We start from the raw sequence: 26,612 nt of genomic DNA, 5'->3' as shown, positions 1-26,612 counted from the left end.
ATCTCAATAGATAGCCAAGTTACTCCGTTCCAGCTCAGAAGAAGAGGCAAATGAAGACCTGAGAGCTGCAGTAGCCCCCACTGGTACTGCCCATGCTGCTGACCGCAGGGATAATCCCAGATGCTTCTTACAGAACACAAGTGGGTGGGCGGTGTTTCAATTCTCCCTCCTTTGCTTTGGCAGTCTTTGAAAATATATCCTTTATTTGCACATGGCTCAATCAAATGTCACCAACTCCCAGATTGAACTGGAGTTATCTTATGTAAACACACACATACATTCTCCATCGCTGACATGGAGAGAAAGCTTGCTTTATCCAGTATTACACACCTTGTACTTTTTTCCCACTTAATATATTTTGGTGTTTGCGCTGTTTCAGAATACATGTACTTACACTATTGCTTTGGTGGATGCCTTAGATGGCTTTATAAAATGTGGTTTATTTAACAAGCTTACTTACAATGTTTCCAATCATTAGCTTTCACAAATAAAGCCATTATGAATAGCTACAGGTTATTTGTGAGTGCATCATAAAATGACTCTCTACAAGAGGAATTGTTTGGTCAATGGTCTTACCACAGGGAATTTTTATTAACTATTGAAAACCAGTGTCTCACAGGTAGCCCCTCCCCCATTTTAGAATTGGTAAATCTGAAACTCCAAGAGGGCAAGAGACTTGACCAGTTGTGTAGAGCCTAAATAAAACACCTGTAGCTGAGCATAGTGACGTGGGATCCCCTCTGGATGCTGTGAATATGTTTTATTACCATTGGTTAATAAAGAAGCTGCTTTGGCCTATGGCAGGGCAGAATATAGCAAAGCGGAAAATCCAAGCAGAGAAATAGGAAAGAAGGCAGAGTCAGAGAGAAGCCATGTAGCTGCCCAAAGAGAAAGATATCGAAACCTTACTGGTGAGCTACAACCTTATGACAATACATAGATTAATGGAAATAGGTTATTTGAATATGTAAGAGCTAGGTAGAAATATGCCTGAGCCATTAGCCAGTGTTATAATTAATATAGTTTTGTGTGATTATTTGGGTCTGGGTAATTGGAAATGAAAGAGCAGTCTCCATCTACAGCATAGTAGTTCACAGCTATAATCCCAGCACTTCAGAGCCTCCTGACCCAGCAGGATTGCCATGAGTTCAAGAACAACCTGGGCTACAAAGTGAGTCCCTATGTCTAACAAAGCAAAACAAAATCCAAAACACAACCGGTATAAGAATTAGTGCTTTTGTTGTTTTGTTTTAGTGGTGTCTTACCATGTATTTCTGACTGACCTAAAACTCAATATCTAGATCAGGATGGCTTCAAACTCACAGAGATCCGCCTGCCTCTGCCTCTGCTTCCCAAGTACTGGTATTAAAGATACACCACCATGCCTAGCTAGAATCAATGGTTTTGCTTGTTTGTTTCTTTAACAATTTCTAAGCAATGGGCTCAAAGTAATCTGGGACAGATTTCTAGATTATAAGAAAATCTATGGCTTCACATACAATGTTTTGCAATGTGAACTGAATTTTGAAAAATAAACATATTCTCTTACATGAAAGCAAACCTGTATTCTGGAAGATGAGAGAGGCAAGGAAGGAAGCAATTTACTCTTAACATGGTGGAATTTGGATGAGAGATGAGGTACAATGGCAGTCTGGGATAGGTAGTTAGCAGAGGCTTCCAAAGGAAGAGGGATTTAAGTGACCTTAGATCATCTAAAAAATGTCCTTTTAAATATTACCCACGACTTCCCTCTCACTATTTCCCATTCGAAAACATTCTTCATAAATAGGAAATTGAATTACTCAGTGGAAGTGCATCAGAACTGGACAACGGTGTTGGTGGTGGGAGGTGGTAAGCACCGTAATGGTGTATTGAGTTCCCGTGCACCTGACACAGTTTTCTGGGTCTGTGATTAACTAGCAGTATGACTACAGGTGGATAACATCACATGTACATTGTTGTCCACAGCTAACATAAGAATAGTGACCAAATGACTACGGCTCCTCACCAGTTCCACAGGCATGGCTCTGTGATGTGCAATATTATTTTAAGATGTGTTATGTGTGTTTATGCTGTGGCACTTTTGTTTAATGATGCAAAGATTTTCTGCATTCTTTTATGTTGCATTTGTTTTAACTCTGTGAAGCTGTGTTACTTTGACTGTCTATAACACCTGATAGGTCTAATAAAGAGCTGAACAGCCAATAGCAAGGCAGGAGAAAGGATAGGTGGGGCTGCCAGGCAGAGACAATAAATAGAAGAAAAGAGGGAGGAGTAAACAAAGGAGAAGAAGAGGAGGACACCACGGGCCCAGCCACCCAGCCATACAGCCAGCAACAGAGTAAGAAGTAAAAGAAGATATATAGACTAGAGAAAGGTAAAAGCCCAGAGGCAAAAGGCAGACAGGATAATTTAAGAACAGCTGGCTAGAAACAAGACAAGCTAAGGCTGGGCATTCATAAGTAAGAAGAAGTCCCTATGTATTAATTTGGGAGCTGGGTAGTGGACCCTTAAAAAAGCAAAGAGTAAAACAACAACAACAAAAACATACTGCTCTGTCTATATGTCTCTTTCTGATATCACAGAGGTCCTTACTAGGAGAGGAAGTATAAGGGCCTCAGGAACAAGGGCTAGATGATCCTTAAGCTAGCCAGCCTTGGGAAACTCCTGTAGAGACATGCTGCTGTAGCACATGAGTAATAGTGGCTAAGCGTTGTAGTTCTCTTTTTCTGAAGTGACCGAGTGTGTTATTTCATGTTGTCCCCATAGCAATGAAGGGAAGGAGGTAGTTAGGTGGTTTCTAGTCTCTTCTGGGGATGAAGGAACTGAGGCGGAACTGAGGCGCAACCAATGTAGGCTTCTAGCTTAAGATCCATGGTGAAACAGGGTGGACTGGATCCAAGACTACAGCCCTGATATCTGATGTTTTGCATAGAAGGCATCGTTCTAGCTGGGACTAATGTGAAGTCCCCATGACCTCCAGAAGCCTACACTTAGATGGCCTTTGTGCTGCTACTTCTCCTCCCTCACCATTCCCCAGCCGAGTAATAGGCCTTTCTCTTGATGCTGGAAGCAAGCCTTTCTTTCCATAGAATGAGACCAGTTTCCATAGAACCAGTCTAGTCTAGTTTTGGTGACTCAATTGATCTGACTGCAGGACCTGCTCTGGCCTTTGATGAAGCTCCAGTAGGACATTTTCCTGGTTCGGTGAGCATGTTGAACCTCCTCAATTACCCTCCTTACCTCTTGGCTTGTCTGAGCCTGGACCTACCTTGTTTCTCAGAGTCCTTACTTTCTGAGGATTCCTGTCCTAGCCAAAACCTCTCCTTCCTGAGCCATTGTGCTCTGTTTGTTTCTAGGTCCCCCTTTCTCTGTTCCGCTCAACATCTAGAGAGCTTCTGTTGGACCTCTTTGAATGTCAACTGCAAGACAGGATGGCTGTCCACCTCCTGTGGTTTGTTCGCCAGTTCATTTGCCTGCTCAGATGCACACTGCTGCTGACTTTGCCCCAAAGCTGCTCCCCCATCACAATGGGTAATGTCTCAACCCCAGGCCCAGTTTGCATAGCCTGGAGCTTTGATTGTCTGTAGGCCCTAAACTCTGCCTTGACACCCATCTTTTGGAGGGCCAACAGCAGCTGGCTCTGTCGCCCTTTCTGCAGCCTTATTTGCCCATCTATGGCAGTGCCCCCTAGGTTTTCTTTCCTCGCAGGTATGAATAAGAACACAGCGGTTCGAGGTCCCTCGAGGGAAAGCTCTGTCTGAAAACAGGCGTGATTACTATTTCCATCACCTTTCTAATCCTGTAATCACACATTTGCAGCAGGGAGCCTGGCCAGGGAGAGGCCGCGTCCACAAGCGGCAGGGAAGAGGGGGCCGCGTGTTGCATGCCAACAGTGCTTATTGAAAACGTAGGCATGGCTGCCTTTCATGAGCAGGAAGGTGAATAATGGAGGCATTTATCCCAAGCAGCTCACATTCAAACTGCGCGGACCTGTGTTCACATTATGAAAGCTTTGTCAAAGACATATCACCCTTCCGGGCCAAGGGGATGCTGACTGGGCTCTCAGTCCTGTCTGCTGGCTGGAAGGTGTAGGAGGGGAGGATGTCTGAATTGCTGGCCGCCCATTCACAAAGATTCTCCCATGCTCCTCCTTTTGGATCTTGTAACTTTTAATTTGGAAGCCCATCTTTCTATCATGAGTGGGAAAAATTCTTACAGATGTTTGGAAACTGTTGTTCAGAACAAATCCCTGGGGACAGGAGAGACGGCTTAGTGGTTAGGGGTACCCACTGCTCTTGCTGCAGACCAGAGTTTGATTCCCTGCATTCTGTCATGCAGCACACAGGGACCTATAGCTCCAGCTCCATGGATTCAACGCCCTCTTCTGGCCTCCATGGGCATCTGCACTCACGTGTGCTATAAGTAATTGTTATTATTATTATTTTTTTTTTAATCTAGGAGGAGTCTCTAACAGGTATGAGGTCAGTTTTTCTTTTGAGGTCATAAGAGAATGAGGCCAAATGAGGCTAGACTTCAGAAGGGGAGGGGAATGTTCTTCCAGGCCATCTGTGTGTGAAACAGATTTAACCAGCAGCCTTTGTGGCCGAGCAGAGAAAGGGGCCTTGGTAACACAGCAGCCACCCAGGTTACTGTAAGAGGGCGGCCCCAGCCAGAAAACATACCTGACTCTTATTTTTAGATAATTCCTTCCAATTGATCTACTTGCGTGTAAGAATCTCTTCCCTTGTGCGAAGGAAACTTTATCATTTGCTTTTGCTGCAACTCAGACCACCCTAGAGGTCAGCGGCATACAGGGAAAGCCTTTATTCAGCTTGCAGCTCTGAGGATCACCTGTGGTCAATGGAGCTTGGCCAGCTTCTGCGCCATGTCCCTCCTGTCCCGACCTGCTGGTGAGCAGAAGCATGCAGTGCCTCTTAAAACCTAGGCTCAGAACTGCTGCACTGCCACGTGACCCCAAACTAAGCTAAGGAGTGGAGAGGGGTACTCCATTCCTTTATGGGAAGACCTGAATGTATGGAGTGACCTTCTTGAGGAGTCTAATTCTATCGACTCCAGATGAAGAAGATAATGAACAACCAAAGTAACTGTTCAACCTAAGTCCAACGTGGCAAACCAACAGGCTTGTTGGGTTTAGTGACAGAAGCCCGAATGACCCCAGCAGCTGCATCACTGAAAATCCTGGGGTTTTACCCCACTGTGGCTATCAGCTCAGGAATTCTGCCTTCCTGACCTTCCTCATGCAACTTCCAAGCAGCTACACAACCAAAGAGTCTCCCCTGCTAAGAAACTTCCTTCTTCTTTCAAAGCCTGGGGTAGGGACCCCTAATCTCAGGGGGAAGCCTGAAAGTCATGCAAGTCTCCCGAGCCTTGTGAGAATGTGAAGTTCCCTGTGAATCTCACGAGCCTCACCCGCAATCACCTGGAGGGCACGCTGCAATTGAGTGGGAACAGCTGCAGCAAGTGGCGCAGAGAGAGGGTAGAGGAGTCGTGAGCTAATGACACAGACTCGACACTCAGAACGCTGTCACGGTCATGCCCCCCTCCCATGAGGCTTTAACAGAGCTCTTATAACCCCTCGTTGGGATGGAGGAAATGATACAGGGCCCTCCAAAAGAGACTCAGTCGTCCAGGCTAAGCTGACCTCATGACTCCGACCCGTCCTTCCTGCAGCACGTGCCTCCACGGCGAACAGCAAGGCAGAGTCTGCACTGAGCTGAATGATTCTTTCCATTTTGTTAAAGTTGGGTCCTCAGAAGCTGTAGTTTCCATGTCTGAAATTTCCCGGGGAAAACAGAGCAGCCAGAGGAACACACGGCCAAGAGCAAATAAATAGGAGACAGACGCTACAACTCGGGGGTCACGTGACCCGCATTACTGCTAAATGAGAGGCATGAAGCAGAGAGATGAGTGATGGCATGCCCAACCTCAACTCGAGACCAGCGCATGGAGCCGAGATCTCTTGTAAACGATCCAGACCGAGATTTCACATAATTCTAATAAAAGAGCGAGGCCTTACTAGGCCTCCGGACACTTCCGGCTAACAGGTTCTGAGCACAAGTTGTTGAATTCCATCAGTGGGCATGGCTGAGAACTGGGCTACCAGCAATGGGCTAGCAGCAGCAGCTCTGAGGGTTTCCAAAGATCTGCACATGACCCTGCCCCGTTCCCAACCCTGCAATCCTCCCATCCCCCAGATTAAACAAATCCTTGATGCTCTTTTCCCTGCCATGGAGCATATCATTTCACAGTGTCTCGTTTGCTAGAGGTTACCAAAAGAAAGCTAAATTGGGATTTTGTTCACTTGCTGATGACTTGCCCCTATTACCCAAGCTCATTTTCAGTGGCATTTCAACACTTTGGTAATGAATTAGCTCTACCATTTCTGACACAAAGAGAAGAGGGTCTAAATTAATTTTCAGCGAGAGATACTATTGGTCCAGGCCACTTCCCTCCCACTGTGTTAACATCAATGTCTTGTCTCGTTAAATGCCGATAAACAAGTGTAACACTCTAACAAGCCACAAATTGGCTTATTGACACCTCTGGCAGCTGCTCTCTCCTTCCCAAACCCTTGTTTCATAGGCATTCTGTGGTTACCCAAAATGGGGGCTCTTACGGAGCACAGGAAGGAGACCATGTAGCCATCCTAGGCTCCCAAGCTGCTAATTTTTGTTCTCTTTGATTTAAATCGAACAGCAGACTATCGAAATGCCTTGCCTCTGCTCTGGGCTCCATCTGTGGCCCAGGTATTAATGGCTTCCCTGCAGAGTGGGTGGGCTCACTCTGACACCCTCCCATCACCTCTCAGGAATGACACCACCAATGACTGTGACCTCACTGGGTGGCCCTCTCTGTGTCAGCAAATCAGTAGCTCTTTAACTAGACTACCGTGTTTGCTCCCGGAATGCTGAGACCCAGATGAGCAGGTCAGTGTGCAACTGCACCTTGGGCAACCCGCCCAAGAGGTCACAGGATGATCAAATGGCTGTTTCTTTGGGTGTACGGCAAAGGGCTGACCTTGCGCCTCCAGCAAGAAAACCATACTGGAAGATTAAAACAAAACAGGACCGATCAAGAGTAAAGGTGCTCACAGTTGCAGCCAATAACTGATGGATGCCTGCATACACAGTCCCCAAAGCTGATGGATGCCTGTGTACACAGTCCCATAGCTGATGGATGCCTGCACACAGTCATGGCCACGAGAGATCTTCCACCATAACCCTGCTTGAGAGCCTAGGAACAGCATAGAGAGCGCATTCTGCTCACCTGGGACAGATCTAGGTATTTTCAGAGCAGGAGGATGAAGGAGAGGTCTAATTCTTTTCATGTGAGGTTTTCGTTGTTTTTTCTGGTATTCGAAGTCCCATGCTGGGTTTCAAGTTCACATTGTTGTGAATCCGTCCAGGAAATCTCTGCTCTGTAATTCCCCCACGAGCATAGCTGTGTTATCAGTGATCAGTAGAATCAACAATAGGAAAGGGATATGAAAACAACATTGCAGGGTGCTGATCGCCAGGGAGATAGTCTCCCCGGGCTCTGTCTAAGCCTGCAGCATGGCTAAGGAAGGGGCTTTGCACGATCCCAGTTCTGCTCTGGACACAGAGCACAAAGGAATCGGGCGATAGCACTGAGTGCACGTGGCCATGGCGGGACATGCGCGTGAGTCAGACGTCGGATGTAGAGGATGCCGGTATGGAGCTGAGAGGAGAGGGGAAGGGCTTGTTAAGAACAAAGTTTGAGACATTAAGGTCTCCTTGGTGGTGGTTTCTTTTGACACTTTCCTTTGCAGGTTCTTATACCCATTTCCTGCCTTTCCTTTTCCATCTTTATCAGTATCATACTCCTCATGCGTGTGCGTGCATGCATGTGTGCGTGTGTGTGCGTGTGTGTGTGTGTGTGTGTGCCCATACCTTCTGCTGGAAACCGAGTTCTGTTAGGGCAGATACACATAGTGGATGAGAGGATGTGGTTATTTACTGCGCCATTTGAACATAACCAGTGTCTGTTAACTAGGAACAGCTGAACGCCCCGCCCTAAGTGCCGCTTGCCATCTGAAGTCTCAGGCAGTGTGGCAACACGGGGAAAGGACGGATCCGAGAGGAGGCCCTCCCCTGGCTGCATCCTGATCCAGAATGTTCGTCTCTCTCTCTCCATCTCACTGTAGCTCCTCTTTGAGGGGTCGGTTGAAATATCACTTCTTCAGTCTGAGGGACTAAATTAAGCTCCTCTGGTAAGCGCCACGGCAGTCCTTGGTATTTCTTTCCGCAGCACTTGGCATGCTCACGGCTTTATAATAAATCATCCATAGCTGTTGTTTAATGCCTATTTTCCCCATTAGACTGTGAATGTCACCAGGCAGACACCGCCTTGGATTCTGTTCTCATCTGTACCATCACACCACCGCCCGCAATCCCAGGACATGGCCGGGAACAGCTGAAAGGACACGGGACAGAAAATGTTCAAGGGAAGCTTAATGACATGGCAAGACCTCTACATGGTGTCACAGGCGAGAGAGGAGCATCAGCCCAAGGAAAAAATAGAGCTTGACAGGGTCTGGGTCTGATACCCCTTTGTCCTCTGAATGGGCTGTTCCTTGTCATGAAACAAACTCAGGTTGAGAGTCGTGTTCTCGAGGGTCCCCGACTCTGCTCAGCATCAGGAGCCATGGATGGCTTGATGAGCAGCTTGCTCATGTTCTCCATCTTGACTTTACGTGTCCTCTGGGAGAAAGAACTACTCACTTAAATGCCACACAAACTCCAAAATCCAAAAGAGAACTTGTAACCCTGTCCTCCGGTTCTCTCTCATTCCACAGAAAAGAACACTGAGACCCAGACACTCCAGAATCTTCCCCAAGGGGCCTAAAGCATAGGTAAAAGTCCGGAAGCCTGGTGTGCTCTCGATGCTGTTCCCACATTATTTTCTTTTCCTCCTTAAATAAAAGTTCTATTATTGAAAGAATGCTAAACATGATGTTGAGATATGAAAGAGACTTCTTTAAGAAATTAAACTTTAAGTTGAATATGTTAGTTGCCATCTGTAATCTCATATAGTAAGGAGGCTGAGGCAAGAGGGTCTCAAGTTCAAGGCCAGCCCAGACTACATAGAGAGTTTGAGGCTAGACTGAGCAACTTAGTGGTAGCTTATTTCAAAGTAAAGATCAAAAAGAGGGGGTGGGAAGCAAGGTGGGGCAGAGTCTGGGGATGTAGTTTGCCGTCAAAGCATCTACTTAGCTTGTATATAGCTCTGGATTCAACCTAACACATGCAGTAAAAATTAAAAATAAACTTTGCAATGCCATCTGCATTGATTTATTATGTTTTTTAAAATGATTTATTTATTTTTACTTTGTTCTGCTGGTATGTATGTCTGTACAAGGGTGTCAGATCCCCCAGAGGTAGATTATAGGCAGTTGTAAGCTGCCACATGGGTCCTGGGAATTGAACCCGGACCCTCTGGAAGAGCAGCCAGCACTCTTAATCACCAAGCCATTACTCTAGCCCCATCTTTAATGCTTAACTATGTGTTTTCAGCTAACACAACTTTTTTCTTTCGCACAGGCCTGTGTAAAAGACTTTTCCTGCTTATCTCTTCTTGTTTCTCAGATTTGCTACTCTAAATCAAAGTTCTGAGCTAGGGACAAAGCTCAGTTGGTAGAATGCTTACCTAGCATTCACGGAGCTCTGAGCTCAATCCCCAGCACCAGTTAAAACTGGATTGTGGGTGGGTAGAAGAAGCACCTGCCTGTAAACCCAGCACTTGGGAAGAGGAAATTGGAGGGTAAGACATTCATAATTACCCTCAGCTGTGTAGTAAGTTTGAGGCCAGCCTGAGCTAACTATCCCCTGCCACAAAATCAATTCAAACCAACCTCCCCCGCAAAAATTAAGTTTCTAAGATGTCCGTTGTCTTTCAACCAATCTATCTTCTCTCCATTTTTTTTGAAGGTGTGAGCCTGTTATTTCTCCACTGTACCCCCTCTTTCCTGATACCTAAGTACCTCTGAGAATCATTGACTTTCTTTTTCCACCTGTTTCTCCCACACTTTCAGTCAGGGTTGCCTGAACTTTACCGCGACTGTGACTGTAACCAATACCCAATAACTAATAACCAATGACCCTTTCTTTGGGCTGCACCTCAAACTTGAGTGTGAATACCAACCAAATGATTAGCTTGCATGTCTAAGGAAGGCCTGCAGAGGAAGACCCTCTGTAGTTGGGCACTTACTCCTGTTCCTAAACCAGGCATTTATCCCTGCTCCTGGCTTTTTGTTAATCCTTAGATCTTCTTGTCTGTGACCCACTGCGGTGTACCTTCTGATTAATAAAGCATGGTTGGAAAATATTCGGATGAAAAGAAGAAGCTGCACCTGTTGTGAAACTGTACAGACCTCACCTTACCACTGTCTCCCGAACTGTACAGTATAGCAACTATTTACACAGCATTTGCATTGCAACAGGTATGAAAATAAGCTAGATAGGATATCTGTGTCCCATTCTATAGAGCCTTGAACACCAAGTGGTTTGGACACCGTGGGGGTCTTGGAAACAATCCTCCAGAGATGCTGAAGGATGTGTCTTCTCCTGCCTCGCCTTCTCTTCTTCCTCCACACCAGCCCTTTAATCATAGCTGGAATGTCTGTGTGCCCCCTAAAAACTCATGTTGAAATGTAGTCCTTACTGTGGTACTATTTGAACGTAGAGGTTGAGGAGGTGAAAAGGTCATCAGTGTCCCTTGTCAATGGAATTAATGTCCTTACACAGAAAGTCCCAGAAATCATCTTCAGTCATGACAAGGCCAAAAGATAATATCTGGATATCAGGAAGTGGATCCTCAACCAGACACTGGCACTGCTGGGGCTTTGATCTTGAATTTTCCAGAGCTATGACAAATGAATTTCTACTGCTATAAGCCTCTCATACTATGATCAGCTGTTCTAGCAGCACAAATAGACTAAGATATCATTCCTAATGGACTATATGCCACATAGGTCCTTTCTATTGCCACTACACTGATAGCTACCCCTTTCAAATCACACCTTTTCCTTGGGGACTGACCCAGGAATAGTCTGGTTATTGTATTACTAGCTGTTTTTCTCTTTCCTTCACCCTCTGCACTCACCATCTCCCAGCATTCTATGCAGCTCACCTGTCTCTCTGACATTGCTTACCTTTCTGTTGCTGTGATAAAATGCCGTGACCAAGGCAACTCATAAAGGAAACTATTCAGTTGGCTTTGCAGTTTCAGAGGGTTAGAGTCCATGATGTCACAGCAAAAAACATGGCAGTGGGAACAGCTAAGGGCTCCCATTTAGGTTGGCAAGTGGAAAGCAGAGGGCACATTGCAGATGGCAGGAGGCTTTTGAAACCCATTCTCATAACATGTCTTCTCCAACGAGGCCACGCCTCCTAATCCTTCCCAAACAGTTCCACGAACCTAGAACCACGGATTCAAACACATGAGTCTTTGAAGGCCGTTCTCGTTCAAATGACCACAACAACTGTCTTTACCAGCAAGGATGTTAAATTAACTTTTAAGGTTAAGGACTAATTTTCTATGTTTTGTTCCCAAGCACCTACAACTGTTTCAGGTATAGAACAATCACACACTTGAGAAATATTTAGTAAACTGAACTGTTCAATTACTAAAGCCATCATAGTGGTGAGTACCTGAAATGCCCTGAGTCCTACCTTTGTGCCAGGCACAAGCTCAAGTTTTGTAGATGTATTTACTCCTTTAGCAGACAGCAACTACTAAGCTATAAGCCTTTATTTCTTTTAGGTATAAACTGCTTCTTTCCAAAGCAATTGTCAGTCAGATGAAGCCTGTTTATCTAAGGTCAGTGGGAGGAGGAGGTGCTTCAAGGAGAAGGGAAAGGAATGTGTGGTTTGAAACACAAGACTTGAGATACCAGCTACTTTTGTTGCAAATTACAGAAGTTGCCATGTAAAATACTCTACTCTGCTAGTCTGAGAAGTTATGGGAAGGTGAAATAAACAGAATAAGAAAATATTGCAGGTCCCTTGAATGAAAACGACATCCCTAAATGTAACCCTCATACTGCGTGAAAACAGAAGCACAAGGGCCAACGGTTGACGAGATACGAGCATGCCTTCCTGTGGTACTTGGAGATAAAAGAACATGGATGCTTACCCTAGAGCTTGACTTTTAAAATACAGATGCAGTTCAAGGCCCCCGAGCTTTTCACATCCATGGAAACAAGACCTCTCATTCCCACGGTTCTCATTCAGAGAGTGGCTCTCAGCTCCACCTGGAAGTCCAGACCCGCTGTGGACTCTATACCCCTCCTGTTGCTGAAGACCCTCACAGCAGCTGGCTTCTTCCTTGAGGGAAATGACATGTAAGAAGACCTCAAGGGCAATCAATCTGGTCACCTGAGCCCATTTTCCCACTAGCCCTGGCTGTAGAGAAAGGACAGCTGCTGTTCCTGTCTTAGAGTCCTTTCCCATTGCTGTGATGCAATTCTCCCTGTCTTCGTCGGGGGTTTTCTAAAGTAACAGAATTTAGACAATGTGTGCATACACTCCACCCACCTCCACACATGTGCAAAACTGCCTGCTCTGAACTTGATCAGGTGCAGGTCTATGTTTTAGGCTGATTCCCAACAGAAAACCACTGTTGTTTGATCAGGGCAGAAACCTCTCAGCTCCCCAGGCTGAAGAACCCTGGCCTAGATTCTCAGTCTCTCTCTCCCTTCCTCCCTCCCTCCCCCTCCTCTCAATCTCCTTCCTCCCTCTCCCCCTTCTCTCAGTCTGCCTTCCTCCCTCCCTCTCCTCCCAATCTTCTTCCTTCCCCCTTTCTCTTCCCCCCTCCCTCTTTATGCTTGTTTAGCAATATATAAGTGGCTACAACACATTAGCATAAAGAGGCTTCAAGAAGGAAGTGCGTATGTGTGTGCACACACGCAAAGTTTAAGCATAATTGAAAAAGTTAGTAAATCTGAAGAACAGTATCAAACTGGGGCCCTGTAAGACTGGACCCCTGTGGCCATCTTCTGCTTCATCCTTCTTTCTGCTCTCTAGGCACACTGGATCAATCCAGTCTCATCAGGATTGTTATTTCCTCAGGGCAATAACAAACCATCCCCACTGGCTGGAAAACACTTGGCCCTTTATCTGTATACCTGGTTCCATTTTTTATCTCTCAAACCCCAGCTGAAGTGGTACTACTTTGGATAAAGGACCTCTCAGGACATCCACTCTAACATGGATCCCTTGTATTCTTGGTTTCCTTTCTATCACTTTCCCCAGCTTGTCACGGGAGCAGTTTGCTTGTGTGCACGCTTATTTACAGGTAGAAACTGCTCAGCATCGCTTCTGATTCGCCACCCTCTTTACTTCCAGGGCGGCACGGCTTCCTGGTGAGGCCAGTGCTATGGCCTCACTGCTTTTCTGCACTGCCCTATGGCTTGCTTTGACTAAGATGTTAGTATAAGTGGAATTACTGCATTTGACCCCAGGCTTTCAGACTTGCACGGCTTCATGGGATTTCTCGACGCTGCTTCTCTCTGTTACAAGAAGAACCTCCTACATGGCTAGTTTCTACTTCCTGGGACCACAGTGAAGAACTGAGAAGCAGACTTAAGCCCAGTCATGGAAGTTGGAGAAGCTCCAATGAAGCCAGCCTGTTACTTTCTGGGCAATAAAAACAAACATTTGCTGTTGATGTACACTGTTAATTTGGGGGTAGTTTCTTATGGAGCATTGTTACAAAAATAGCTGACTACTACATGGGCAGCCACTAAAAAGCACACTAAATATTTGGTCCAAGAAAATAAAAGAAGTAGAGAGGGTTCTGACTTCGGTGGTATGTGCTGGTAATCTCAGTGCTGGTGGAAGGTAAGAAGGTATGGCAAAAGGCAGGGATGAGCTTGAGGTCAGCCTGGGCTATATAACAAGAACTTAATACACCAAATAAAAAGAGAGAAAGAGAGGGAGAGAGAGAGAGAGAAGAAGAAGAAGAAAAAAAATATGGATCTGTAAACCTAGTTCCTCAGGAAACTGAGGCAGGAAGACTGAGTTCAAAGGTAACTTCCAGGTGGGCACCTGGCTCAGAGGCAGAATGCTCACCTTGTGTGAGGCCTGAGGGCCAACACCCAGTAACAAGGGGAGGCAAAGGTACAGAGTGTAAAAGTGTGTCATGGGACTTTGGAAGCTCATACCCAAGAAGAAAAGGAATGGACTAAAATCCTTCAAAATGTCAGGAAAGTGCTATGTGGTTAGGAGAGAACTGACATTTAAATGTCCTACTTGGGGCTGGAGAGACAACTCAGCGGCTAAGAGCACTTGCTGCTCTTCCAGAGGACCTGAGTTGAATTGAATTCACAGTCCCCACCTGTAACTCTTCTGGCCTTCTTGGGCATATGCACACGTGTGTCACACACACACACACACACACACACACACACACACACACTAAAAGCAATAAATACTTTCTAGAAAGTGCCCTAACACAGAAGTGGGCTGCAGCTAAGATGGCAGCGTGCACACAAACCCAGAGTTTAATTCTCAGTCACCTAAGCCAGGCATGACAGTGTACACCTATAGTCCCAGCACGTGGGAGGTGGAGGCAGGAGGATAAAGAATTCAAGCTACATAACAAGTTTAGAAGGGCCTGCCTGGGTCTACATGAGCCTGTCCTATCCTCCCCTACAAAAAAAGAGTAATTGAATACCCTAACCAAGATTCTAGACAGAAAAGATATTTCAGAGAAGTAGAGAATTCTTGAGAGGCAACTTAGAAGCTAGGAGTTGGGCACAAGGGCCGTATAAAGAGCGTATAAGGCACAGAACCATATAAAGAACAGGCTCTCTAGTCCAGGGGAGCCGAGGAGTGCATCACATCGGCCACAGACAGCTGTTTAGGGATGGAGTACAGAATTCCTACCGTGTGTGTGTGTGTGTGTGTGTGTGTGTGTGTGTGTGTGTTTGTCCCAGTGCCCTTTCCACTCCTCCGTGTTGAGTCTAATGAAGTCTGATGAGGGAAAAGAGGCAGGGTCATATGTGGGATGACGTGTCAGTTCAAATGAGCATCAGGACTGAGAAAACAGTACCTTGTCTCTCCCCCAACAGTGTCTCCCTAGGGCGAGAGGCTGGTACCAAGACTGCCACAGAGATATCCTCTGGTCCAAATCTTATGCTGTTTCTTTGAATCAGGTGGGTCACTACATCGCTCCAAAGACCCAGTTACACTGACTCAAGCTCGAAACATAGTACATGTTTTGCGAAGCTGCTCTCCTACCTGGACCTAGTTCAGCCAGGCAAACATGCCACCTACAATACTCAGACGGGTTCTTTCTTGTCCCTCCAGTAGGCTGCATAGTGAAGGAGCAGCGCTTTGCTTCCATAAAGGAAGGCTGTACCCTCCATGGCTGATGCTGCCACCGTTGCTCTTCTGGGCACTATGCCAGTCCGGCAGGCTGCTCACTGGGTATGCATGTTCACCGGCAACCTTGTCAGATGTTCTCAAGAAAGGCTGTGTCTGAAGGAAGGGAAAAACATAAATATTTTTGTTACATTTTTTTAGGTTCTTTTTCAGGGCCTGGAATCCCAAGGGGCCTGCACTGCATAGAGTTAAGGCCTTCCCATCTCTACCTCCAGTTCATGTCCACTCCCCCATCCTGTTCTTGGTTGTCAGGGGCCTGGAGAGAGAGGCTGGTGGGGAGACAGAAACAGGACATTTTCTGAAGTTGCTCCCATTTTGAGGCATCTTATTCCAAAAAGGGTTTTTATCAGAGGACTACATCCAGTGTGAGAAGGCCACAAGGATTCCCAGGTCATGTGACACAGGATGTCATGGTCACAGATGGAACCAGACCTAGGAAGTGCAGCGTTCAACAGGAGTCTAGAGTAAGCCAAAGCAAAGACTCAGATCGGCTCCCGGGATGGGGAAGATCTGGAAGGAGTCAGACCAGAGCCTTGATGTTGTGTATAGCAAGGTAGAGCCTGCTTAGTCACAGGCGCTCTCCTGGGCTCACTCCCGGTGTGTTTGCACATCTATCCCAGTAGAGCTTCCAGATAGGAATAAATCCCAGGGCACCCAGTTGGAGTGTTACAAATAAAGCCGAGAGAACAGCCAGACTTCTGTCTACAGAATCCTACAGAATCAGAAATGAAGCCATGTTGGACATCTGTCCCACTATCTAGTCCTTTTGCCTGGGAGGAGTTATATACATGCTTTGGAGGACTGCTGGTGCTGCAGGAGCCTGGAAATGTGTTTATGCTGATCATGGGCTGCGTGATCTACAGGGGGCTAGCTGCTTTCTGTATAACAGGGATTGGGGAGGAAAGCCAGAGGGGAAGCTAGGAAGACATGGGGAGTAGTGGCTTGAACTCTGAAAGCTTTATCTATTGGCTTAGTCTCTGGTCATTCACAGAGGCAGCCACATAGGCTTCAGTACCTTATCTCAAGGGGGTTAGAAGTATTCTAATCCTGGATCTCAGGAAGGTCATACACAACTCCCACTCCTGCGGCTCCTGTGGCGGGGGAGGAGGGAGGGGTTAAATCTTTACTGAAGTGTAATCGTATTGCACATCCTGGCAGTAGGCAGGATTCTTGGTGGATCTTCAGCTATTGGCATTCAAGAAACCAAAGCAGAGCAGACTGGAGGTGGAAAAACACCACAGCTTAATACATTTTGAAGGACAGTGAAGAAAGACCTTGGCCCCAAATCAGATTGTTCCTGATCTAAAATTAAAAGCGACTTAAGCCTTTGCTTCGGAGAAGAGCAGCCGATAATGGTTGTGAGGGTAGGCAGAGCGATTGCTTCTCTGTTCACCTTATGGCTCAGAGCAGACCTTTCCAAGCTTTCTCTGGGCAGGATTATTTACTGTCTTAAAAAAAACTTGCACTTTGCATGAAGATTTGCAAATGCCAGGCATACGGCATGCCCGGTGCCCAGCCAAACCTCTTGTGGTTAGCCTTGGAATGAGATCATTTCATAGTAAGAAGGAGGTCAGGTTGCAAAGAGGGAAATTCGTTTGGCTACATCAATATGTAGGCTGCAGCAAAAGTCTCAGAAGGAAATATTGTGGCCCCACCATAACAACAAGCCCTGGACACAGATCGGAACTCTGAAAAGACCACCCACCTTTCAGTCCTGACTACTCACTCCCTTCTTTCGTCTCATCAACCATCCTTCAGAATGATATGCCATGATAGATTCCATTTTACAAGGCAGGTGGATCGTAGGAAACTTTCCAAAAACATCCTCCATTTACTTAGCTAACCTGAAAGCAGGGACCTTCCTGTGCCAACCCAACTAAAAAAGGGAGAGCCTTGACCATCCCATCACTACCACACCCCGGCTTTGTTTCAGTTTGGAAGTCATTGGGTACCTAGGGCAGAGCCAAAAGCACATGTAGCCATCTCCATGACTTAAATACGGTTGGCTGTTTGTTGGCGAGTCAAATAGATATAAACAGAAAAAAATGCAAGAAAGTTCATGAAGACGAGTAGGACTCCAGCTGAGTACCAACAGGCTGTGAGGCAACTGAGACAAGGAAAGAGCTTCTGTAAAGAGGCAGGGCCATGTGTTGCAGGGTAGAGGGCCCTTCTTCATCCCGGCCACCAAGTTAGCTTAGCCCCGAAATAAGCACACAGAAACCATATTAGTTAAAACACTTCTTGGCCCATTTGCTCTTATCTCTTATTGGCTAACTCTCACATACTGAATTAACCGATTTTTATTAATTTGTATATCGCTACGTGGCAGTGGCTTACTGGAAAAGATTCTAACCTGCATCTGTCTCAGTCAGAGGATCCATGGCTTCTCTGACTCTGCCCTTCTTCCTCCCAGCATTCAGTTCTGTTTTCCCAGCCTACCTAAGTTCTGCCCTATCAAAAGGCCAAGGCAGCTTCTTTATTCATTAACCAATGAAAGCAACAAACAAACAGAAGGAATTCCTACACCATTGCCATGTTTGCTGAGTAAGTTTTCGATCACTATAACAAAATACTCAAGACAACTAAAAAGAGCAAAGTTTTGTTTGGGCTCATGGTTGGGAGGTTTCCATCCATGCTAAGGTGGTCTCACTGCTTTGGGGCCTGCAGCTGGGACAACCACATCAAATGATACACACGCACATAGAATGCAGCTTCTTACCTCATAGCTACCAGGAAACGAAGGAGTAAAGGTTCTTAAACCATTCCAAAGACATCCTAATGGCCATGCCTCCTATTAGGTCCCATCTCCTACAGGTCCTTCTACTCTCAACAGTACCAAGTTGGGTACTTCACTTTTAACACACTGGTTGTTGGGGAATGCTTCAGATAGAATTATAGCAATTTCTTTTCCTATTTCCATACTGACTAATTCTGTCAAGCATCACGCCCTTGGGATGATGCTTACATTCTTAGACTCTGAGCTTCCTGAGGTATACCAGAAGGCTCTGCTGGTATAGATAAAGATCTTCCATAAAGGAAAGTTAGTAACAGCCTCCCCAGCAGGTTAGAGGCTAAGTATAACATGACAGTTGAATAAGGGGTGCTGGTGGACATCTTCTAGCTCAGGGGTGAAGTTTAAGAGACATTTAAATTCTTAGAGCCTCTACTTCTCAACTATGAAATAAGAATAATAAAATAACCTATGGTTTAGAGCTACTGTATGGGTGAAGTAGGGGTGTTCATCAACATAGGATCTGATATACAGTAGTAATTCAGTAGCAGTCTGCGGTTGCCAGTCCCCTCAACATTAATCCTATTTTATTATAGTATGCATGTATGGGGTGTATATGTGTGTGCATAAGTGTGACTGTGTTGCATACATGTGTGTGCATGTACTGCATACATGTGTGTGCATGTGGAGGCCAGAGGTCTACATAGGGTATCTTGCTCTATTACTCTCCACCTTATCTTTTGAACAGGGTGTCCCACCAAACTTGAAGTCCATGGATTGGCTAACCTGATTGGCCAGTGATACTCTGGATCCTTCTCTCTCTACTTTCCCAGTAGTCGGTGGGGTCACGGCCACACATTGGTGAGCCCAGCCCTTTACTTATGGGTGCTGCGAATCTGCACTTAAGTCCTCATGCTTGTCCAGCAAGCACTTTGCTCACAGATTCATTATCCAATCCCCAATAGTCCTTTTCATAAACAGGATGTCCTGGTGCCTGATAGAGAGTTATAATAACTAAATAAGATGTCACGAGCTCAAGGAAAATACTCATCTGTTGATGGTGACCCCTGGCCATTTAACATCCCTGTTCATGTATATCTTTCTAGAATCAGCTCTGACTCTCTCCTTAGAAAGAATAGAGGTACACAAATGGTCCCCCTCCAGTTGTTTCCAGCTATTTGTTGATTCTGGCCTTTTAATGGAAAGGGCATCGAAATAAACTGCAAGGTTCATTCCCCTGCCTTGGGTTTGTTTGTTTGTTGGCTTAGAAGCAAAACAGCAGAGACAAGCTTGCGGTGAATTTGAGATCTGCAAAAGAAAAATTAATTATCCCCAAGCAGAAGCTGACCTTTAGCTGGCCCCAGCTCTAGTGCCTGCGCCACAGCTGCACCTGCTCCAAAGATGACAATATCCACTTGCTAAATACTAATAATTAGTCACCAAAGTGGGATAAAGAATGCAGAGCCAAGTGAACCTGCAATTACTGTACTCATGTGCAGCCCCTGCGCCCTTGGAGGGCCAATTACTCCAGCACATTACCATAATTGGACTGACGTGCTAACAGCATCTTCCACTCTTTGAAGGTGTCGCCATCCCCCTTTCCTGGCCCTCATACCCCAGAGCCTGTGGACCGTTCTGCCCCATGCCTTATGGCTCATGCTGGCAGCAAATGTCAGAGTTGTTCATCTGAGGATACCAGATGAATCCCTTGCAGGCTGAGCATGTGCACAGAGGGTTCTGGAAGGAAGGTCAGTGCTCCCTCCCCCTACTCTGCAACTTCTCCCTCCCTCAGCTCTGCAAGAGACTCCAATTGATAAGATGCCCCGGTTTTCCCTCTGGAATTTCAACTCTTTCTGGGAACCGATTGTGTCACTGACGTATAGTGGCCTTGGAAGACTGGGGTGGGCATTTGACAGCAAGGGCACATGCTGCCTATGGTGAGGATATCACGTTATCTCTAGGTTGCATCCCCTGGAGTGAGGAGCTGGTATCCTCTGGTTCCTGAGGCAATGAGAGAACAGTGTACAGGCAGAGGCAGGCAGTGTGGGGCTCAGCTAGCAGCTGTGTCCTGCAGAGAACTGCACTGGTGTGGTAGGCAAAGCTCCCTCCGGCGGCTTCTCCGCCGGCCCCTGCTGCCTCAACACCGCTTTATGAGGCGATCAGTGTCCAATTGATCGAGAGAGAGACTGCTGAGCATGAGCACCAGCTTCGCGTGGTGAGACAGCTGGCCTTTCCAAAGCGAAAGTCAGTTTTGATTTTTTCTTCTTTGTTTTGTTTTCTTCTTCCTTTCCATTCGATTTCTTTCCCCATCCAGTGGCTGAACTTTTTCCTAACGAGTCGCTGTAACCTTGCAAGGGGAAAAGGCTTGCTTCTAGCTGTGCTTCCATCCCTGGAGACCAGAGCCACTGGGAATGAAGCCCAAGCCTCCAGTCAGAGAAATGTACTAACAAAGAACCTGCTGTTGCAACACTGGCTCAGCACGGGAGCTGGGCTGTTGGGAAGCAAGGACGGAAAACAGGCCTGGTGTCTACCACTGTCTATGTCACCCGTCTGCAGGACATCTCCCCCGTTGGATTCCATGTGCGTGGCCCACTGGGATGTCTTGGAAGACACAGAAAATTGGGTCCTTAGAGTTGGGAGTTGGGCAATGAGTGTTCTCTCTCTCTCTCTCTCTCTCTCTCTCTCTCTCTCTCTCTCTCTCACACACACACACACACACACACCCCTTGCCTCTTCCTTTTCTCAAAGCTGCTTCTGGACCTTACAGGCCCCAGGCTTTCCACTGTCACTCATGCATAAAACTGTCCATGGGGACAGCTTCTGCTCTAATAAGCACCACAGTGTACCTTTGCAGAACCCATCATAAGCACGCACACTCATGGCCTGGTGGTTCCCTCACAGCATTGCTCGTGATGGGCCCTGCTCTTGAACCACGGCTCTGTGGAGTAATTGAGGACTAGACAGTGAGTGTTCAAGCTCTCACTGAAGGAGAGTGGGAGATTTATCCTGAACTCATGAGGTATTTTGTTTCCTTACAGTCTCTCATACGTGGAGTGATTAATCAAAATCGTCACACTTCTACCCAGAGATCAAGGCAACCACCCACAGGGAGAGGTTTATAGTAGCCATGGGCACACTCACCCATTCCCAGAGACACCCAGTCCTGGGCAGAGATACACTGGGGCATAGAAACAGAGCCATGCCTTTATGCCATAAAACATATATTCATGAGTAAACCCACAATACGCACACACACACACACACATACACACACGAACCCATCCATAAAGCAACACCAGCGGGCTGTAAATGTGACTAGAATATGTCAGACAGTATATCCCACCGTTATATCATCACAGCTCCTGGCTCATTCACGCTCTGTGGTAGGCATTGCCTTCTGGGTGGCCAGCCATTCACTGCTGGAAGTATGCAGGGCCAGTTGAGGATTTCTTTGGGGAGATTTACAGTCTGATTCCCTCCCACAGGAGTCCTTGCTCCTCTCTGGCCATCACGTTCCCTTAAGGGGGGGGTCGAGAGTTTCAGTGTCTTCCCACAAACGGCTGCACACAGCTGTGAGCTCTAGGGGCCTAAGGATTCCAGGCAGAATTGTCTTTCGCCCAGAATGTGTGTTCTGGGATTCTCAGAAAGGACTCGGGTCCTTCCTGAGCATGCTCTGATTCTGCTCCCAGATAAGGAAGGGAGGATTCAGCGTTGGCCGCAGAAGGCGATTCTTCCCAGCTGACAGGGGGAAGAGCTTGGCACCCGAGGCATCAGATGGAGGGAAAGAGACAGTCCCTGTGTCTCAAAGTGGAATCTGACTTCACAGCTTAATCGCTTTGCCTCAAACTTATCCCTAAATTGGCCTTTGAGGCAAGAGACTGGCTCCTCTTAAGACCGTTTCCAGAGAGCTCCCAGAGGGCTGTAAGGCTCTGATGGCACAAGATGAGGATGAGGCCGGTGTGGACTTGGTCACATATCAGGGGAGGAGAATATTCAAAGGACAGATGGAGGGTTCTGCTGCTGCCGTCACCGGTCATCATGTGGGGCATTTTTCTTTGAGATAGGATCTCCTGTTGTCTCAGGTTAGCCTTGAACTTGCTACACTAGTAAGGAACAATGACCTTGACCTCTCGCTCCTCTCGCACCCGCCTCCCAAGTGCTGAGATTACAGATTACAGGCACACACCACTCTGCCTGGCATTGTATCTGTTGTTTATTAAAATGCTTGCGCACATTTGTACTTAGGTATGAAATGTTTGGCCCGAAGCAAAGTAAATGAAACTGAGCGCTGAACTGATGGCAAAAGCTGCGACTTGGGAGGAAGCTGCAGGGAGGAAGAGGCAGGAGGGAGCTGTCTGGGGAGCCCATGGATCAGGCTGGGAGTCAAGAAACGAGCGAGGGCAGGGAACGTGCCCTCTCTTCTCCTCTCCACAGCAGCCTCTGCGGCACCAAGCGGCTGCTTTGGGGAGACAAATGATCCCCATTAATTCCATCAGGTAATGAGCCAGTTGGTGCCGTCATTAATTAAACTAATTAAAACACACAGGCCTTTGAGGTTGGCATACATGCCTATGCCACCCCAAATATTTCATTTCACTTTCTCTGTGCCCGGGGTGACTACTTGGCCAAGACACGAGCCCCCGAGATCCCGTGAAAGGAAATAAACTGCCAGTGTAACCAGCTGAGTCAAAGCATCCCTCCTCTGCCTTGTCCATTCACCAATTCACCCTGCTAAGCAGAGAGGGCCACCAACCGCACAGAGAGAGCACCTGCCATCTCCTGTCACATCAGGACTGATAATCAAGGAATATAGAGTCCTCAACAGACTTGTAGTGGACATGGACCTTACAGTTCACAACCCTTTGAAGAAGGAGCTGTTGTCTTCCCTATCCTGAAGTCAAGAAAACTGAGGTTGAGAGCCTTTGTTAGACTTTCTGCCCAGAGAGACCCTGGCTGGGGCCTTTGACTCTACTTCCCCATTACAACCCCAAACGCAGAAACTATGCTATGGATGGTTCTGTCTGGTGCCAGGGAAGCTTCCCTGAGGGGCTTTCATGAGAACTGAGGTTAGGGGATGAGCAGGCTGCATTGACGGAGAGGTGAAAGGGCTTTTGATAATAAAACGCTAGAGAAGATACATAGAACATTCCAGTGTCCTCTGGGAGGCTGTGTTGTAGGATACACAGGAACACGCAGTTGCAAGGCAGCATGAGGGCAAACTTAAAACAATCTAAGATTCTAAAATGCAAAACGTGTTTCTGGGATATTTCCCAGAGATCAAATGGAAAGTCAGGATGGGTTTAGATGGAAGTTTATCCTTCGAATCCCTCATGCTCTCAGAAATGCAAGCAACGGGGGCCGATGTCATTGTTCAGACCTCTTTTTCCATCATCCACTTTATCATTCTGCACTCTGTTTTTCCATAAGCTAAATATGCCTTCTCCTCTTGTCTAAACACTTGCTTCCAGGCTCCCTCCCAGCCGAGCGACCTGTCTTCTCCATCTCCCAGGCTGCACCCTGTGTGGGGTTTGGGCCCAGCTCCAGGCACGTCTGTTCTTGCCTCCTCGGCTGCATGCCAGGGCAGCCCCTGTGGCCTCTTGGTACACAAAGACTTTTGCCTTGTTCAAAAGGAGAGACAGAGACAAGGGGGAGAGAGAGAGACAGAGACAGAGACAGAGACAGAGACAGACAGAGACAGAGAGCGACACAGAAAAGGAGGGAGGGAGAGTTGAGAGGGGGAGGGAGGAGAGAGAGAGACAGAAAGAGAGAGGAGGGAAGGAGGGAGGGAGGAAAGGAGGGAGGAGGGAGGGAAGGAGGGGGAGAGAGGGAAGGAGGAAGGGAGGGAAGGAGGGAGAGAGAGAGAGAGAGAGAGAGAGAGAGAGAGAGAGAGAGAGAGAGGAGTTTTACATCTGCTGGCCTCTGCCAAGTCTCTGTCTGGACCCCGGTACCTCATGGCCTTTTTGTTTCTGGAAAGATCTGGACACTGAACTCCTTCTGCCTTCTACATCTTCACCCACAATTGTGTTCCACCCACAGAACACAGTATCTAGTAGGCTCCAGGCTTATTTCCTGAATAAATCAGGGCTTCAGACCCCTCGATGCTCGGGCAGGCTACTTATCAATGGCGTGTGGGCGAGTTTGCTCTGTGACCTGTGCCAAGGCATTCACATTGAATGAGGCTCCAGGGCTCGCCAGAGCCACCTCTTCCCACCCTTGGTCACCAAGGCCACCAGATGCACATCTACTTAATTACAATTCATGAAGTGCTTGCCTATTAATAAAGCCTAATTAATCTGGTCACGCCACCCTCCGATGTCATTGGGGATACAGAGCCCATCCGCCACCTTGGCGGCAGCCCTCCCATAACCCTCAGGAAGTAGTTAAAAAGATACCTAGCTCTAGATTTGACCTCCATCCACTAGAGGGCATGCAAAGCAGTTCCTCTTCATAGCAGCCTCAAACTCGGAGGCCAAGGGAAATCTTGCCTGCTGGTGTCTGTGCTAACCCACATAGCATGCAGTCTCCTGTTACTGCTCTGTGACTACCTTTCCTGGCAGACCGAATGCTTTTTTGAGCACAGGTCAGAGCTTCTTAACCATTGTAGCTACCCTGTCTTCCCTTCTCACTCCCTCTGTGTCTTCCAGTTTGGGAGTGGTTGTATGTGTACGTGCTTATACATGTGTGCGTGTGTGAGTGTGTGTTTGTGTGAGTGTGCACATATGTATGCACACTTGTATGAAGGGTGAAGGTGAGCTTCAACTGTTGTTCTCCAGAAGCCATCCATCTTTCTTCTTTTTAAGAGAGACCATCTCTAATTGGTTTGAGGACTCTCTAAGTAGGCTAAGCTGACCAGGCAGTGAACCCCAGGGACTTACCTACCTCAACCTCCCCAACATTTGAATTGCAAGCGCTAACCACCAAGCCTAACTTTTTGTGTGGGTTCCGAGACAGAACTTGGGTTTTCATACTCCTGGACCATGCGTAAGGCCTGGGGAGGCTGAGGACAAGAGGGTGTCTGAAGGCCACGGTTCCTGTGTAGTGGTGGGGATGGGGAGAGAGGCCATGAATGTGGAGAGAAGGACCTGCTTTCCAGCCAGGAAAAACTCAGCTGGAGCCTAACGTTGCTGTGCTGGGTCTCTGTAACTACGTGGCTTTGGCCAAGTTCGTTAACCTTTCTGTACATCTGTGTCATCATTTGTAAAATGAAGACAGCGGATCTGCCTTGTGAATGCTGGTGAGGATTACATAAGGTAACTTTCTCCAAACTTTTTTCCAAAATAATATATGCAGTGAGAAAAGTCTCATGTCCTAAGAAGTGTTGAATTAATTTTCACAAATTGAATGCTGTCCTCAACCAGCAACCAGAATAAGAAAGAAACAATACCAGAACTCTGAAGACTCTTGCTTTGGTCCCCTGCAGTTAAAGCAACTTTCATGCCATGTTTAGTAGAGTGCTTGGTAGAAGAAGACACCTACTAAGTGTTGCTACAATTCTACCATCACCACAGCAGCCTTGGGAGTCTCCTGAGGTCCAGAACCAACAGAACATCTCTGAAAAAAGAATCAAAGTCTGGGCTCCTGTGGTTCTGGAGCTTGAGAAGTGCTACTGCTTTCTGGCAACTGGTTGGAGAATCAGAAGTGCTGGAGGCATAGCTTCATCCCAGTCTCAAGGCCTGACAACCAGAAGATCTGATTATGTGATCAGATTTCCAGGCTGAGTACCAGAGAAGACCAATACCACAATTGACAATAAGCAACAAACAAACAATTTCCCCTATGCTGCCAAGGTTTCTGTCCCGCCCCGTTTCCACAGACCTTCAGTCCAAAAGAAATACACAGAGGTCTACATTAATTATAAACTGGTTGACCTATTCTAATATTTTAACCCATAATTCTTATCTGCGTTAGCCACATGGCTTGGTACCTTTTAGCAGTGAGGCATTCTCATCTTGCTTCCTCTGCATCAGGGCGACAACTGCAGACTGACCATTTCCTCTTCCCAGAATTCTATTCTCATCACCCCACCTCTACTTCTCACCTGGCTACTGGCCAATCAGCATTTTATTAAAATAATACAAGTGACAGAGTATAGACCATTTCCCACAGCACCCCTATTGTTCCTCCTTTTACTGACTTTGGACTTCCAATGAATTGGATGAGGCTCACTCAACCTTGGGAAGAAAAGTTTATTTTATTCAGCCTACCCATTTGAATATTTATCTCACCCCAAAACACCCTCAGAGACATAACTAAGTGCTAATTTAATATCAGGGTATCCTTTAATCTAGCCATGTGGTCATATAACCACAACAATAAGCCCCTCCTCAAACAAAGCTATTGACACTCCCAGCAACAGGCTTTATGAACATCTACCATGCAGTGCTTTTCTGAGTCGATCCCAGTGGATTAAAATATTGTAGATCAATGAGAGTTGGGTCTCTCAGTAAGGACCA

General features: G+C 46.8%; 1 long non-coding RNA gene across 1 annotated transcript; it reads left to right on the top strand.

Moving 5' to 3' along the window:
* Positions 1–3,021: 3,021 nt before the first annotated feature.
* LOC126510843 (uncharacterized) lies at positions 3,022–9,154 on the top strand. The gene is made up of 3 exons (XR_007594522.1): positions 3,022–7,714; positions 8,038–8,254; positions 8,363–9,154. It is a non-coding gene; the product is annotated as an uncharacterized lncRNA (long non-coding RNA).
* Positions 9,155–26,612: the final 17,458 nt, after the last annotated feature.

This window comes from Alexandromys fortis, unplaced genomic scaffold, assembly GCF_014885135.2.
Source record: "Alexandromys fortis isolate MF-2015 unplaced genomic scaffold, M_Fortis_MF-2015_v1.1 scaffold_78, whole genome shotgun sequence".
Classification (NCBI taxonomy): Eukaryota; Metazoa; Chordata; class Mammalia; order Rodentia; family Cricetidae; genus Alexandromys; species Alexandromys fortis.
This window is presented reverse-complemented; position numbering and strand designations above follow the sequence as displayed.